Genomic DNA, 16,643 nt, shown 5'->3' on the forward strand with positions numbered 1-16,643 from the left:
CCCCGAGGGGTCCAGTACCAGGCTTACCATCACACAAGCAAGCAAGAGGCAGAGCTGGAGGAAGACCATTTGCCTTGAAAGCCCTGTGATGTTTCCTATGACTGCGCACTGCCTCACTGGAATTTCCCAAGTGTCCACCAAGTAGATGAGTGTTGGCCTGGAGTCAAACTAGACCTCCTGGCTAATTTCCCCAAAGAGTACACAAGGAAATAAATACAAAGGGAAGATGTCAGTACCAACTGTGGACTGAAGATAAGAAACAACAGGCCAAAATCTGGGAGGAATTTCCACAATGGCCATGGGGATGGATGTAGAAAGTAAACACCAACTAACCCCCCTGAGCCACGGGAGGAAAAACACAGGCTCAAAGAGGCTAGGAAACCATGCTAAATAACCTCTGTGCTCTGTGTCAAGTCCCAGGACACTCAGCAAAGTGGATTAGGAAAAAAAAAAAGTTAACATCATACTTTTGAAAAGATCATAAAGAGCAGGGGAATATAAACATTACCCTGATTAGAGGAAATAAAAGTAACCCTGAAAAGAATAAACCACTGTTCACAGAAAATGATGATAGTCTAAATATCTTAGAGTCTTCAAAACACCTAAGAGGATTTGGTCACTATAGGACAGAAATAGGAAGCCATAGGAGGGGAAAACCGTTGAAATAAAGAAACAAAAAAGGATTTAAATATGAAAAAAGAGAATGTGAAACTGGAAAGCCAAGAGCAAAATTAAAATTACCTTGAAGGTCATACACAACAGACCATACATCCCAGAAATCAGAATTAATATGCAGAGAACCAGTTAGAGTTTCTCAGAATTAGGATGGAAAGGGATGAAACACAGAAAGAGAAAAGTTGACAAATAACAAGGAAGAGAACAAAAAATGTAAGTTAGGAATTTTTGCTATTGCACAGGAAAAGGACAAAACAATAAGAGCAGAAGCAACAATAGAAAAGACAACAGCAAATCCTGATTGGGTAGCTCAGTTGGCTGAGCGTTGTTCCATTATGCCAAGATTGCCTAGTCAGTCCCCAGTCAGGGCACATACAACCATCAACCCATGAATGGAGAAATAAGTAGAACAACAAATCAGTGTTTCTCCTTCCCTCTCTCTCTCAAAACAATTTTAAAAAATCTTTTAAAAAATAAATAAATGAAAGCATTAAGTTTATAAATATTAGTAGAAAAAGGACTAAAAGGGATTCCATCATCAGCACTGCATTATCTGAGAAACAATAAGCTACACAAAATTAAACAAGTTTCTTAAAAGAAGGCTATATCAGAGTTTTCACAAAACTAATGTGCGTTCTGAATCTCCAAGAAATACTAAGCATTTCTACCATTTATCTGATCAAAGAACTTTAGTTGTTCCTCGAGAAGGCATCTATCTGGAAAAGTAGGGTTCTATGTAAAATACTATGAAAATGATTATAGGAAACTGAGGTTAACATTTTGTCACCCAAGAACTCCATCTTCAGCCATATTTTTATTTTATGAGCAAAATTAACAGAAAGATATTTTCAAATCTGTGAAGGACTTGAAAAACATAGCTTAAGTAACCCCCCAACCCCCATTTATGAAGAATTACAAGATAATTTCTCCAGCCAACCAAAAGATGAATTATAATTAATAATTGAAATATAAGAAATTTGGAGCATAATGAATGACAATGTAAATAAAAATTGTTTAGAGATAAATAAAATTAATTGTTGTAAATGTGGATATAAACTTAAATACAAAGACTAAAAGTATTCTGGAAAATGAATAAATAGTTCATGATTAAAAAGAGCTATTTAATAATAATGGGACTTCTAACCCAGACAACATGGTGTAAACCTGTTTCTCCCTACTTCCGTGCCAAGTACTATAACCCATGATGATGATGTAAGAGATAACCAAAGGAGAAGCCTCAAAGGTGCTAAGAACCAGTTCAGGACCTGGCACTGAAGGAACAACATAGTAGCAAGACGTCTAACATCCCCCCACTCAACAGCAGGAGGCAACCCAGACCGGACATTTCCTGTCCCTCAACCCCAATACCAGAAGGCAACCTAGGTAGGCTCATTCCTCACCCAGAATGAATGGGAGTCCCTCAGACTACACCAGGTGAACCCACCATAGGGGAAAATCCCATTACCAGAAGGACCTGGCTCATGAAGTTCCTCCATTCTTGTCTGATGGTCTTCTCACCCAAGGAGTGACATCTGTCATCCTGGTCTAAAAAATCCTTTCCCAGCCTTTCAGCAGCACAAGGAGGGAGCAGTGGGGGCTGCCACAGCACTACACCCCCACAGCACTATACCAAGCAAAATATCACCAAAACGGCTCTGAAATGAAGCTGTCATTGGAACTATGGCCCACAAAAGCAAGGACCTGCATACTAATCTTAAGCAGGATGAGTTCCTGTTTAAATAATAGATTTAAGGAGAACCCAGAGCCTGTTAATATATTAGGTAAAATGACCAGGATAAAATAAAAAAATCACCCATTACATCAAGAACCAAGAAAATCACAATGTGGATGAGAAAAGAAACTTAATAGATACCAACACAGAGATGAATCAGATGTTGGAATGATCTGACAAGGATTTAAAAGAAGGCATCATAAAAAAAAAAAAAAAACCTTCAAAAATCAGTCATAATTTCTCTTGCAACAAATACAAAATGAGAAAAATCTCAACAAGAAAATGTAAGTTACAGAAAAAGAACCACATGAAAATAGTAGAACTGAAAAATAAAATTGCTAAAATAAGAAAAAAAAAGTTGCTGGATGGGCTAGTAAAGTAAAGATGACAGAGGTCAGAATCAGTGAACTTGAGGATAGATTAATAGAGTTCACTCAATATGAACAACAGAAAGAAAATTGATTTTAAAATACAACAGAACCTCGGAGACCTGGGAAGAGCTGAAAAGATCCAGCCCTCACGAGAGTCCCAGGAGAGGAGACATAACGAGGTAGGGAAAGAGTCTCCGAACAAGTGACGGCCAAAAATCTCTACGTTTCCAAAAACCTATAATTCAAAAAATTAATCATACTTCAAACTGTATACACCCAAATAAATCCATTTCAAGACAAATCAAAATTAAACTTTAAGTAACTAAAAACTCAGGAAAGCTCTGGATAGCAGCCAGAGAGAAACGGTGCATTTCTACAGGGGAAACACAATGCAAATGACAACAGATTGCTCATCTGGAATCATGGAGGCCAGAAGGAATTGGCACATTTTTTAAGTTTCGAGAAGAAAAAAAAAAAAAAAAAGAATTATTATCTGTGGCATATAACTGGCAAAATTATTCTTGAGGAATGAGGGGAAAGCAAGACATTCTCAAGTGAAGTAAAGACAAATTTATCACTATCAGATTTATCCTTAAAGAACGTTCTTAAAAAGAATATGATAAAAGTATCTTAGAGCAGGCAGAGGGAATAACAGAGTAGAAATATGAGTATATACAATAGACTATCCCTTTCCTCATGAGTTCTAACAGTCATATATAAAATGATCGAGACAAAAAAATAATAATTCCATGTGGTACTCAAGGTAATGGTACTTACAAGTAGGAAGGTAAAAGGACCCAAATGGAAGTGGTTTTCACACTCCACTCAGAGAGGTAAAATGTTGATACCTGTAGATTATGATGTCACATATGGACATCATAATACCCAGTGCAATCACATGAGAACTATACAAAATATACATTCAAAAATACTGTAAATAAATCAAGATGAGATTCTTAAAAATGTCAAATAATCCAGAAGACAAGACAAGAATAAAAGAAGAACAAGAACCAGAGGAAACAGAAAACAAATAAAATGGCAGCCTTATGCACTTCAATAATTAACTTAAATGCACATGGCCTAAATATGTGAATCAAAAAACAGATCAATAAAGTGGGTTAGAAACCCTACACAGTTATCTGCTGTTTACAAGAAACTCACTTCAAATTCAACAAAATAGGTAGGATGGGAAAAGGCATACCATGCAAATACTAATATTAAGAAGCAGGAGTGGCTATATTAATATCCAATGCAGTAGATTCAAGAGTGAGAAAATTACTAGAGGCAGAGGAGGACATTACATAACAGTAAAAGAATCAATCTACCATACAGATCAATAAGAGGATATAGGATCTTAAATACAAACACATCAAAAAACAAAGAGCCTCAAAATACATGAGGCAAAAATGAATAGAACCTAAAGGACAAATAAACAAATTCACAATTATGTTTGGGGACTTCAGTGTTCCTACACACTTGCCAGAAAATGATAATTTTCTCTAGAGAGAAATTAGCAAGTACCTAGAGGGTCTAAACAGCACAATCAACCAGTAAAATCCAATTGCCATAAACAGAAACCTCTACCCAACAACGGAAGAAAAGCACATGTTTAAAACTGCTCATGAACATTCACCAAGATAGAACATATCCAAGACTATAAAACAATTAAATAATCAAAATCACACAGAGTGTGTTCTTTGACACACAATGGAAACAAACTAGGAAACCAGTAATAGAAAGACGCTATTAATGTCTCTACATATGTGAAAATTCAACAACATAATTCAACAATTATAAAATGATTGAGATAAAAAAATAATAATTCCATGTGGTACTCAAGGCAATGGTACTTACAAGTAGGAAGGTAAAAGGACCCAAATGGAAGTGGTTTTCACACTCCACTCAGAGAGGTAAAATGATTCAAAAGAGGACCCTCAAAGTTAATAAAAATATGGAGAACTGAATAAAGTGAAAATATAACATCAATCAATAATATAAGTTTACAGAAAACTAGAAAAGAGAAAAACAAAAACAAAAACTTCAAAGCAGACTTAAAGAAAATAATAGATATTAGAAGTTAATGAAATTGAAACAGGAAAATGGTAGAGAAAAAAATCAATGAAACAAAAAAGCAGATACTTTGAACAAAATGAATAAAATTTGCAAGCTTCTAGCAAGAGTTACAAAAAATTTAAAAAAAAGATATATCACAAATGTCAGAAATGAAATAGATATTTCACTATAAATCCTGCAACCATTAAAAAGGTAAGGGAATACTGTAAAAAACCTTATATTCATAAATGCAACAACTTACAAGAATTGGACCAATTCCTTAAAAACTATTACAAACTGTCAAAAACTCAGACAAATGAAATAGGTACCTGAACTGTGCTAGAAGCATTAGGGAAATTAAATTAATAATTTAAAAGCTCCTGAACAAAGAAATCTCCAGGCCCAAACAGTTCCAGTGGAGAATTCTATCAAACATTTAAATAATAATTAACACCAATTTTACACAATCCTTTGCATAAAATGGAAGATACTTCCCAAGTCATTTTACGAGGCCTGATATCAAAATTAGACTGATGATACCAAAAAAGAGTAAACTTCAGATCTATATCTCTGATGAACTTAGATGTAAAAATTCTAAGTACTAGCAACCTGAATCCAATAATGTATTAAAAAATTATACACCAAGTCAGATTCAGTTTAGGTATGCAAGGCAACTTCAACAGTAAAAGTCACCAAATCATCCAGTTATATAACATCAAGTTATATAACAACTCATAGGGATATAAAGTACAGCATAGGGAATAAAGTTAATATTTTAATAACTATGCATGGTGACAAACTGTTACTAGATTTCTTGTGGTGATTTCTTTGTAAGGTAATAAGTGTTGAATCACTATATTACACACTTGAAACTAATACAATATTGTATGTCAACTATAATTAAAATTAAACTAAATGATCAATATATTAAAAAAGTTTGAGAACATCTGGGCTAAGAAACCTTAATTATGTTCAAATTCATAAGTGAACACTGTCTATAATCTTTCATAATAAAACAATGTGTCTTTTGTTGAGACCAAAACAAAGCATTAAAGAATAAAAGTATTTAATCAAATAAGTTGACACAGATCATTTTTGGTAAAAACTTTCAGCAAGAATAAAGGGAGCATTAACTGAACATAGTAAAGATCAACTACAAAAAAAATGCGACAGCAGCCAGCACACTTAATGTGAAAGACAGAAAGACTGAATACTTTTCCCAAAAGACTGGGAATAAGCCAAGAACATTTACTCATATCACAGCTATTCAACATAATTCTGGAGGTTATAGAGATTATAGCCAGCTTAATAAGAAAGGAAAATAAAAGACATACAGTTTGGAAAAGAAGAAATAAAACAGTCTCTACTTGCAGATCACATCATAATCTCAAGAAACAAGGTCAGGTCACAATTCTGTTTACTAACCATGAACGCTACCTTTGTTCCAAAGAAGATGAAATTCCTAGGTATACACTTGTTAGGATGAGTGTAAAATCTTTATGTTGAAAGTTACAAAATGTAAATGAAAGAAATCAAAGAAACTGAAATCAATGAAGAGATATACCATGTTCATGGAATGGAAGGCTCAACATAATGAAGTTGTCAATTCTCCTCAAATTCAAATTCATCTATAGGGGTTTAGTATAATTCTTACCAAAATTCTAGCAAAGTCTTAGTAGTCACAGACAAGGTTACTATAGAATTTATATGGAAAAGCACAAATCCTATAATAGCTAAAACAATCTTGATATGAAAGAATAAAGCTGAAGGAATCATTTACTTGATATGCGGGCTTACTATATAGTTACAGTAACTAAAACAGTGTGCTCTCAGCACACTGAGGGATAGATACATAGATCAAATAGAGGCCCAAAATTCAACCCATACAAATATGCTCGACTGACTTGACAAAGTTCTCGAAGTAATTTAATGGACAAAGGACAACTTTTTCAACAAATAGTGCTGAAGCAGGTAAACATCCATAGGCAAAGAATAAACCACAACTAAAACCACACACCTTTTATAAAAGTTTACTCAATTGAGACATATACTTAAATGCAAAAGTGTAAAACTGTTTTTAAAAACAGAAGAAAAACTTTGTGATTTAGTGCTAGTCAAATAGTTCTTAGACTTGACACCAAAAGCATGATTGGCAATACAAAAAATTGATAAGGTGGACTGCATCAAAATGAAAAACTTTTGCTCTGCCAAAGCCTATGTAAAGAGGATGAAAAGATAAACTACATACTAAGAGAAGGTATTTGCAAACAACATATCCAACAAAGGAGTAGTACATAGACTGCATAAAGAATGAACAAATCTCAGCAGTCAAACAAAACCAACTATCCAATGAGAATATGAGCAAAAGACATGAGCAGACACGGACAGCAGAAGATATATAAATGGTAAATAAGTGCTGGAAGAGATCAACCATCAGGGAAATGCAAATTAAACAATGAGACACCACTGTACACCTATCAGGATGCCTAAAATAAAAAGAATGACAATACCAACTGACACATTGCTGGCAAAAATGTGAACTATTACTGCCACTCTGGAAAACAGTGGGGCAGTTTCTTATAAAAAGAAAACTTGCACACAAATGTTAAATAGCAACTTTATTCATTAGAGCCAAACTCTTGAAATGACCCAGATGTACATTCACAGGTGAATGGTTAAATAAACTGTGACACACCCCTACCATAATATACGTATTATCATTGATACACCACTTAAATGGAGTAAACTACTGATACAAAACATCTTGAATGATTGAACCTCAGGGATATTGTGCTGAATGGGGAACAAAAGTCAATCCCAAAAGGTTACACACAGTATGATTTCATTTATATAAAATTTTAGAAATGAAAAACAGATGAATGGATGGCAGCAGTTAGGGGCGGGGCTGAAGGTACAAGGTGTGATGGAAGTGTCCACTACCTTGACTGGGGTGATGGAGAAGCAAACCTACAACATAGAGTAAAACTGAATTACAGGAAACACGCACACACACAGATGCAAGTACCAGCAAAACTGGGGAAATCTGGAGAATATTAGTGCATATAGCAACATCAAAATCTCGTTTATATATTGTATTACGACTTTTGCAAAATGTTACCGTTGGAGGAGATTGGGTGGGGCGTACATGGGCTCTTTCTGAATTATTTCTTAAAACTGCACGTGACTCTTACAATTACCTTGATAAAATTGTTTTAAAACCCGAATATATAATGCCAGATTACATTTACCAAAATTGGGGAGGGAGGCCCTGGCCGGTTGGCTCAGTGGTAGAGCGTCGGCCTGGTGTGCAGGAGCCCCGGGTTCGATTCCCAGCCAGGGCACACAGGAGAGGTGCCCATCTGCTTCTCCACCCCTCCCCCTCTCCTTCCTCTCTGTCTCTCTCTTCCCCTCCCACAGCCAAGGCTCCATTGGAGCAAAAGTTTACCCAGGCGCTGAGGATGGCTCTGTGGCCTCTGCCTCAGGCGCTAGAATGGCTCTGGTTGCGGCAAAGCAACACCCCAGATGGGCAGAGGATCGCCCCTGGTGGGCGCATGCAGGAGTCTGTCTGACTGCCTCCCGTTTCCAGCTTCAGAAAAATACAAAAATACAAAAAAAAAAAAAAATGGGGAGTGAAAGGAGAGTATAAATGGAAGCCAAATTTTCTTTTAGGAAAAGTCAGAAGTTATTAATTCTTTTGACTTGAATATTCATGCAAATATCATTTTAAACACATATTTCATAAAGGTAAAAGGATAAGTAAATGGATTATAGCAAGAAGAGCTATCTTTGTATTTAATTTAGAAGATAAAGCAAGCAAAACCATCACTATAGTAAGAGATATAAAACAAAGGAAAAAGCTTAAAACCAGAAAGAAAAACATGACTACTGAACTGTGAACAAACACCAGTTATAAAAGGATTGCCAATGGATTAAACCGCACTATGAAAAGACCAATTCTGTCAGACTGGCTTATAGAAACAAACCTGACACTATGGTTTTATAAAGAGAGGGACACTTAACAAAATACGACATTTTTAAAGGCAAAGGGTGGGTAAAACTATATCCAGAAAAGACAATAAAAAGACTAGACATGGTTAGTATTAATATCTAAAAAGGAACATTCAAGGCAAATGTAGTGAATGGGCCAATAAGGTGTAAGTGGTAATGACGGCTACATAAGAAAAATACCACCATTTGATGTAGTGAATATCTCTGTCTCCAAAATGAAGCCTATATCTGTCCCTTCTCATTGCCTTGGGCTGCCCCTTCCCCCTAGTAAAGCCATCATCACATCTCCTTAACTCCAGAAATAGCTCCCTGAGGCCCCATTCCCACTCTTGCTCCCTACGCCCCTTCCACACAGCAGCAGAGATGCTGTTTGCATGCAAACCACGTGCCACTCCAGCACTAAAACACGCTGGTGAGTATTGTACTACAAAAATCACACCCAACTCCTCGTCTGGATGAGCCCTGAAAAAGACAGCGCATCCCTAGGTGTCAATTCCCTTTCTTGACAGCCACAAACTTCTCAGTTTTCAAATCTGGGAACACGGCTGTTCATTGTTGGTCTTTTCTTGCGGACAGCCAGTTATGCCAGATCTGGAGATCTACTGTACTATTCAGCATAGTCAGTGCCTACAGCTAACAATATGGCATGCTTTACATTTGCTGAGAAGGTAGGTCTTATGTTAAGTGTTCTTATCTCACATCCAAAGTAATAACCACAGTACTAGTAATGATAACACAGAGGGGGAGGGCACTTTGGCAGGAGATGTATATGTGTATGAACTTGACCAGTGGTGACAGTTTCAGGGGTGTATCCATATCCCCACTCACTGAGTCGTATACATTAAATATGTACAACTTTTTACATGTTAATCATAACTCAATAAAAGGTGTTTTGTTTTGTTTTTTCTTAAGTGTCTCCAAGACACAGTCCCTGAAGCACAGGAGACCCTTGTCCCGTTCAGAAGTCTGCCTTTGGGAGCCGCCTGCAGCAGGTTTTAGAGGATTTGTCTTTCGGACCCCAGGATGTCCCTAGAGCTTTCTTATCTCCCTTGCTCCTTTCTCTGCTTCCCTGAACTGTAATCCAAGATTCTACCCTGGGTAGAATTAATTCAACCACCTTTCCTTTTCTTCCTGTCCTCTTCATTTAAGTAACTTTGGCTAAAAATGCTACATTTTCCTGAGTCTACGGTATACATCTTATATGTAGACTCCGGTTAGACCCTTGTGGGTAAGCAGGGTGAATGAAAGAAACTAACTTTATGTGATACACGGGAGGAGTCTATTGGATAGACAAATTAAGTGACTGGTGCTGGTACTTTCCTGATAATGTCACCAGTGGCTTATTTCTCTTCTTGGTTGAGGTCACTTGTCAGTCCATCCTAGCCACAGACACAGGAAGTGGTCATGAATTTATTTTAAAAATTACTTTAAAACTTATTTAGTTTCTGATTATAAAACCAATTCAGATGTTTTCTGAAAATGTGAGTTTTCAGCATAGTAATTGGATATCAGGTGACTGATATGTTGGGGGGGGCCGCAGCCGGCCCTGGGTCCCTTGTGGCTTCCACAACAGAGAGCCACACAGCAGGTTGCAGTGGGCAGCTGTCACTCTGAAGCCTTGAAATAATTTCTTCCCTTCTGGTGGCTGGGGGGGGGGGGTGGAGGCTGCAATTTTGATTATACGCTTTTACATTCTCATATCAACTTTGTGTTTTGTTTACCATATCAATGAGCATATGTAGGAGAAACTCTAATCACTTTTTTCACTACTGAAAGCAGCTGTCTTAGAATGTGATTTTGTTAATTGGAGATTTTGTTAACTTCAATGAATAATAACAGAATAAATCATATGGCCCCATTGTAGAAATTGCAGAAAATAAAAATAAGGATAAAGGAAAACTTACATTTACCTTTATTCCAACCCATAATTAGTATTGTCAAAATTATTACATTTTCTTCAGTTTTTGTCTCTCTGTGAATATAAATGGATACGTAACGGATGTAGAACAGCAATGTAATTATACTCTACAGTCAATCTCTACAGACTGTACAGTGAAAAATCTTATTTTTATTCATTGTATAATATTTCATCTTTGTAACTGTATTTTCTACATCTCTAATTTCAACTGATCATGTCCTGAACGTAGAATTAATTATAAGGTTAAAACATTTGAAAAGTATCTCCAGCTAGCTTTCAGAAGTTTTACAATTTACATTTCTACAGTTTGCACATTTTATCTCACTCTTGACAGCACTATTATTGGAGGTTTTATTCTTTTAAATCTCACAGGAGAAAAATGCCATACAATTTACTATTTTAATTGACATTTCTTAGGTTCCTAGTGAGGTTCAACTGTTTTAATGTGTTTACTGAAAGCCTGAATCAATTACCTGTTGTTTCTTATCCCATTTCTCTATTTTCATGTTGAGTCATGTTGCTTCAGAAATGCTCTTTACATATGTTTTAGTCTACCAATTCATGTTTTTTTCCTGTTAGTTTTTGAAATATTTTTTAACTTAATTGTTTAATAGTTTTTTTTAAAATTTATGAGTTCTTCTATTGCTTTAATGCTTGGAAAAGCATGTCTAAGTTAGAAATTAGTTACTTGTTGACATGCCGTTTTCTCCCTTTAGAAACAGTGAAAACTTTTGTATGCAGTCAGACCTCGTTATATTGTGCTTTGCTTTATCGAGCATCACAGATGCTGTGTTTTTTACAAACTGAACTCAAGTCCACCGGCAAAAAGGTTAAGACTGGCTTTACTGTAATACTCGCTTTATTACAGTGGCTTGGAAGCAAACATGCAGTATCCCTGAGGTATGCCTGTAATGTTAGAGAGACTAAAGACCAGTGCACTCATAAATACAGATAAATCTATAAAAAAAAATTACTGAGATCTGAGTCAGACCAATAAGCCTGACAGGATGCCTGCCTCATAGGACAGGTCACTGAAATGTCCTTGGCTCAATGGCCCCCACATTTGGGCAAAAATCAGTCACCTGAAGGGCTGGCTATTGGAAACCCAGACTGCTGGGCCCACCCCTGGAGTCTCTGTCCAGTGTTCCTGGGTGGGGCCCAGGCACCTGTAGTTCTAACACGTCCAGGTTCTGCTGCTGCTCCTGGTTCAGGGACCACACCTGGTGCCCATTGCTGATGCTACGTTTTCCCATCTCTGTCCTCCAATGCAGTAAAGCTGCTTTGGGAATTTGAGCACTTGCTGTCAATCTAACAGGCCTCCTGATGGGCATCGCTGCTAAAAGCTCTTTAGGTTCCACTAGATGATTAAGAACTGTGGAGCAGCAGCTTCGGATCCAACACCCGGAGAGAGTGGCACGTTGACAAGATATTGAGGGGAGAACCATCCTGTTGGTGGCAGAGCTGATGCGTGGAGAGACTCGGCATACTGGAATGTACGTTATCCTTAAAGGTCCTGGTGTTTTCTATGTCCTGGCCCATGTAACAAATGCCCCTTGGGAAATGAACAGCATTTCTACTGTTTGTTTTCATTTGCTTTCCTACGAGTTTTATCAAGAGTCAACCTCACGGGACAGGTAATCTCCAGTTTCATAGATAAAAAAAATTATAAAAATGTAATAGATACATGGCAAGCTGGGACTGCATTTTCTTTTACGTTTCTTTTTCTGCTTATAGAAGTAACACATGCCCGCTGTCAAGATTCTGGACAATACGGAGATCACTTATTCTCCTACCACACGTGAAAAATCACTGTTGATGTTCTGATACAAATCTTTCTGGTTCTTTTATACAAAACAGATATGGATTACATTGTCCCTGAAGCTTCATGCAGTATTTCTTTCATATATCATGAACATGGAGCATCAAGTGCCCTCAACTGCTCACGAGTCAAGAATTTTAAGTCCAACTCCTCACCCATTGCTGCCATGGCCCAGAAATCAAGAGTTGAGCATCACGGCAGAAATGGAAAGCCAGGGAAGACATGAGACCCAAGCACGAATTTTGGGTAGAGGGACAAAAGGCTAGCCTGGACCAAGGTCTGAGGAACAGCTCTAGGTATTTTACGACCCGTGCTATGTATTATGCCACCAGATGGGGAGGAGGAGACAGCTTAGAAAGGATGCTGAGCAGATCTGTTGTTGGAGAAGTCAGTGTGACAAACAGTCCCTGATCTGGACCAAATCTGGGGAAGCGTGTCCCACTCACTTTTACATTAGGGTAATATACAGTGTCTTGGACATTGCACACAGCTGTGGGATAAACTAGTTATGAGAACAGCCAGCTTGCACACAGGCCAGCAGAGGCCCAGGGCACTTAGGTTCCAAACTGGCTGCCAAGAAATCTGTGAGCCTCACACGCCGAGGGCTGACCACCCTGGGAGGGTGGAGACTGGGGCAGGGCCTTCAGACTACCCTCCTTGAGAGGAAGGCTGCATTAGCCAACTGCATTCTGCTTTCTTCGATACCAATTTTCTGCAAAGAGCCAAGTGCTCATAACTTTTGGGACCAGCACCGACTGACAGATAACCGTTTTTAGAGAATCCCATTTGATTTTACTCTCACCTTGGCACTGGAGGCTAGGAAGCTGGCTAGGAAGCCAGCAAGGAGGGAGCACAGGAAACAGATTTGATTAGCAAGACGAGCCAAGTGCCTGGCAGAAGCACTTCTCAGAACACAGAGAAGAGCCCTGGTCAGAGGTCTCTTTTAAGGTAGGAAGGAACAAAAGTCTGGAAGAAATGAAAGCCTGTGGCAGCAAGGCTGGATCAGAAGCTGATGCCCAGTTACAGTCTTTACCCTTTATAGGAGCCAGTCTCCAGCAGAGCCCCCAATGACTCTTTCCTCCAGAATTTGTCCTCGCCCACCCTGAATAGGGATGACCTGTGTAATCAAGAGGATAGTGCAGAAATAATAGAGTTTGACTCAAGGCTAGTTCATAAAAAAACATTGTAGCTTCTGCCACGTCCTCTCTTGAATCAGTTGTTTTGAGGGAAGCCGCTGCCATGTCATGAGGATACTCAAGCATCACTATGGCATGACCATGTGGCAAAGACCTAAGGTCTCCTGCCAACAGCTAGCATCACCAGGCAGCAACATGTGTTGTAGCATGTTCTCCAGCCCCAGTCAAACCTTCAGATGATCACTCCCAAGCCAGCATCTTGACTGCAACCTCATGACAGACCTTGAGCCAGAACCACCCAGCTGAGCTGCTTTCAATTTTAACCCACAGAAACTGTGAGATAGCAAATATTTAGTGTTGTTTTAAGCCACTAGCTTTTGGTGTAATGCATTATGCAGCAAACAGATCATTAATGCACCCTGCCAGATGGACCATTAAGTCTATTTCCACAGGAAGCTGACTTTGTCCCTGGTGGGAAGCCTTGTCAGAGTGCCTTCAATGGATGGTCCTTTCCTTTCTAGATCTTGGTATCCTGGATCTCCGGCCCGATACGCGGCACAGTCAGCTGCCTTTCTGCTGCTTCCCTTCTGTACCACCTTCAACCACAGTGGCAAAGGAAACAGACACACGTACATGTGCACATACAAACCTGTACACTCACAACTTCCTTTTAAACCTGAAAAAAAATCACTACATCACCCAAGTGCTGCAAATATGAACGCTTTTCCAGGAAGAACCAGATGATCTGACTGTTTTGAGCACCATTTTTCGCTTTCTCTCTGAATGGACAGATGGTGGGGGTGGGGACAGCTGACTGCTGAGAATTGATTGATGTGCTGTTCTTCTTTGCTAGTCATATAATTCTGAGCCGAGTGAGCAAGAGCAGGAGAGGAAAGCCACAGCCACAAATCAATGTGTTCCCACATTCTTTTAAATATACTGCTCACAAATATTAGGGGGTATTTTATCGCTTCATAGTCACTTTGAAATATCCCCTAATTTTTGTGAGCAGTATATTTCATTAGAGCGTGGTCCCAATACACCAAGGCTGTAGGTTCAATATCCAGTCAGGGCACATATAAGAAGCAACTGATAACCAATGGTTGCATAAATAGGTAGAACAACAGATTGATGTTTCTCTCTCTTTCTCTCTGTCTCTCTCTCTTCCTCTCTCATTCTCTCTAAAAATCAACATAAAAATCTTAAAAAAATATTTCAGAATGAAATTTCCCCACTTTACTCCCATTTTCCCATCCCGTTTATCACTCTGGGGGAGGGGGAGGGTCTTTGATAAAACAAAAACACAGAGGCTTTGTAAGCATCATAGGCTATCCAAATTATGATAGAGGTAGTCAATCTATTACAAGAGAAACACCTCTTCTCTGGGCAGATGTTCTACTATGAAGAACCTTGAAGATGTGAGGCTCTGAGTACCCACAGCTTTCTCATCTCCAGGATGGGGGCCAAAAAGAATGCTTAGAGCCTGGAAGATCTTGCAGCACTCTCCTTGGCCCTGAAGGCAGAGGCAACAGATAGAAAGCACCCAGAGTGGGGAGTAGAGGAAAGTAGAGAAGAAGAGAAACCAGGGAGAGAATTCTCAGTGCTCACCCGGAGGGGATCTGTCTAGATGAGAAGATGGCCAGGTGGGAGAGCGTTTCTGCCTGTGCATTTTACCTGCCTGTCCCTCCAAGTACGGAGTCATACCTAAAGTGTTACATGTGGCATATTCTCATCACGTGGCGAATAGGGTCATGGAGGTCCTTCTCCGGGAAGAGTCAGGGCCGATCATGACCACAGTCCAAGGAGATGGCGTTCTCATCAATGTGTGTGAGCAATATGGAGATCGGAGGCCCCATCTCACTGTCCCCAGCACCTAAGTTCTCTCTGTTCACCTTCATCGATGCAGCTTCTCCCGGGGAGCCCATGCTGGCCTTTGATCTCACCCACCAGCTCTGCTGGATCCCACGGTTTGCAGCCCTGGCCTCTTGCCTGGGATCCACCCTGATTTCACTGTGCATAGGCTTTCCTCCTCCTTTCAGTTGTCTGGGCCTCACCTTACACTCAACATGCTCACTTTAGAATTCCACCAGGATGTCTTTTCTCCACGATCTTATTCCTGTCAGTGAAAGCCAGACGTGAACCTTGGAATCACCTCAACTCTTCTTTCCTCAGGACCTCAATCTGTTCTGCCGGTGGTCCTGAGGCCATGCCCTTTCCACCGCACCTTGGTTGTGGTCAAGGACTCTCCTATGCTCCCAGCCCCCACCCTTTCAAACTCTCCTCATGACAGGCCTGGAATGCTCCCTTTCTTTCTTTCCTCACGTCATCCCCTTCTTATTTCAAGGTTTGAAACAAGTGGCTCCATTTCCTGAAGCCTTATCTGACCTCTCAAGACCACATTTGTCTCCTTTCTTGAACTTCTATTCCTCCTATTAGAAAAAAAATGTTATTGAAGGCTTGCTGTGTGCAACATGCCAAGTGCTAAGAGTGCTACAACGACTACAGTCTAGTAGCCATAACACTAGTTAATCACTTCTTTATTTTCTCTTTCTTAATTGTGCTTCCCCAACCAAATTCTTACATAGCCAGAGGAGTGTAGGTTAAAGATCTTCTGTAAAATCCACAGTGACTGTTAGACTACGGGGCACATAACACATTCTTACTAAGTACTTGTTGGTTATATGCAAAATGGGTAACAGAATCAGACGAAAGGCATGCATCTCCTGCAATCCTTATCTAGGTTAGAGAAATGCCTTTTGTTAAGAAAAAAAAACACATTAAGAAATTAAAGAAACCATGCTGTGTTTGAATGGTGCTTCACATGTCTAACCAATAAGTCAATCTAACTTGTCAAATTATTTGACTCCAATTTATAGTATAATCATTGATAATCCATTTCCCATATTCCATAATCATGAAATAACAGTCACAT

The 16,643-nt window shown here is 38.9% G+C and overlaps 1 protein-coding gene across 5 annotated transcripts in view; it reads right to left on the reverse strand.

Annotated features, from left to right (window-relative positions):
- The window catches only part of CALN1 (calneuron 1), a 535,700-nt gene that overhangs the window by 171,177 nt on the left and 347,880 nt on the right, over positions 1-16,643 (reverse strand). The gene's annotated exons all lie outside the window — the stretch shown is intronic.

This window comes from Saccopteryx bilineata, chromosome 4, assembly GCF_036850765.1.
Source record: "Saccopteryx bilineata isolate mSacBil1 chromosome 4, mSacBil1_pri_phased_curated, whole genome shotgun sequence".
Classification (NCBI taxonomy): Eukaryota; Metazoa; Chordata; class Mammalia; order Chiroptera; family Emballonuridae; genus Saccopteryx; species Saccopteryx bilineata.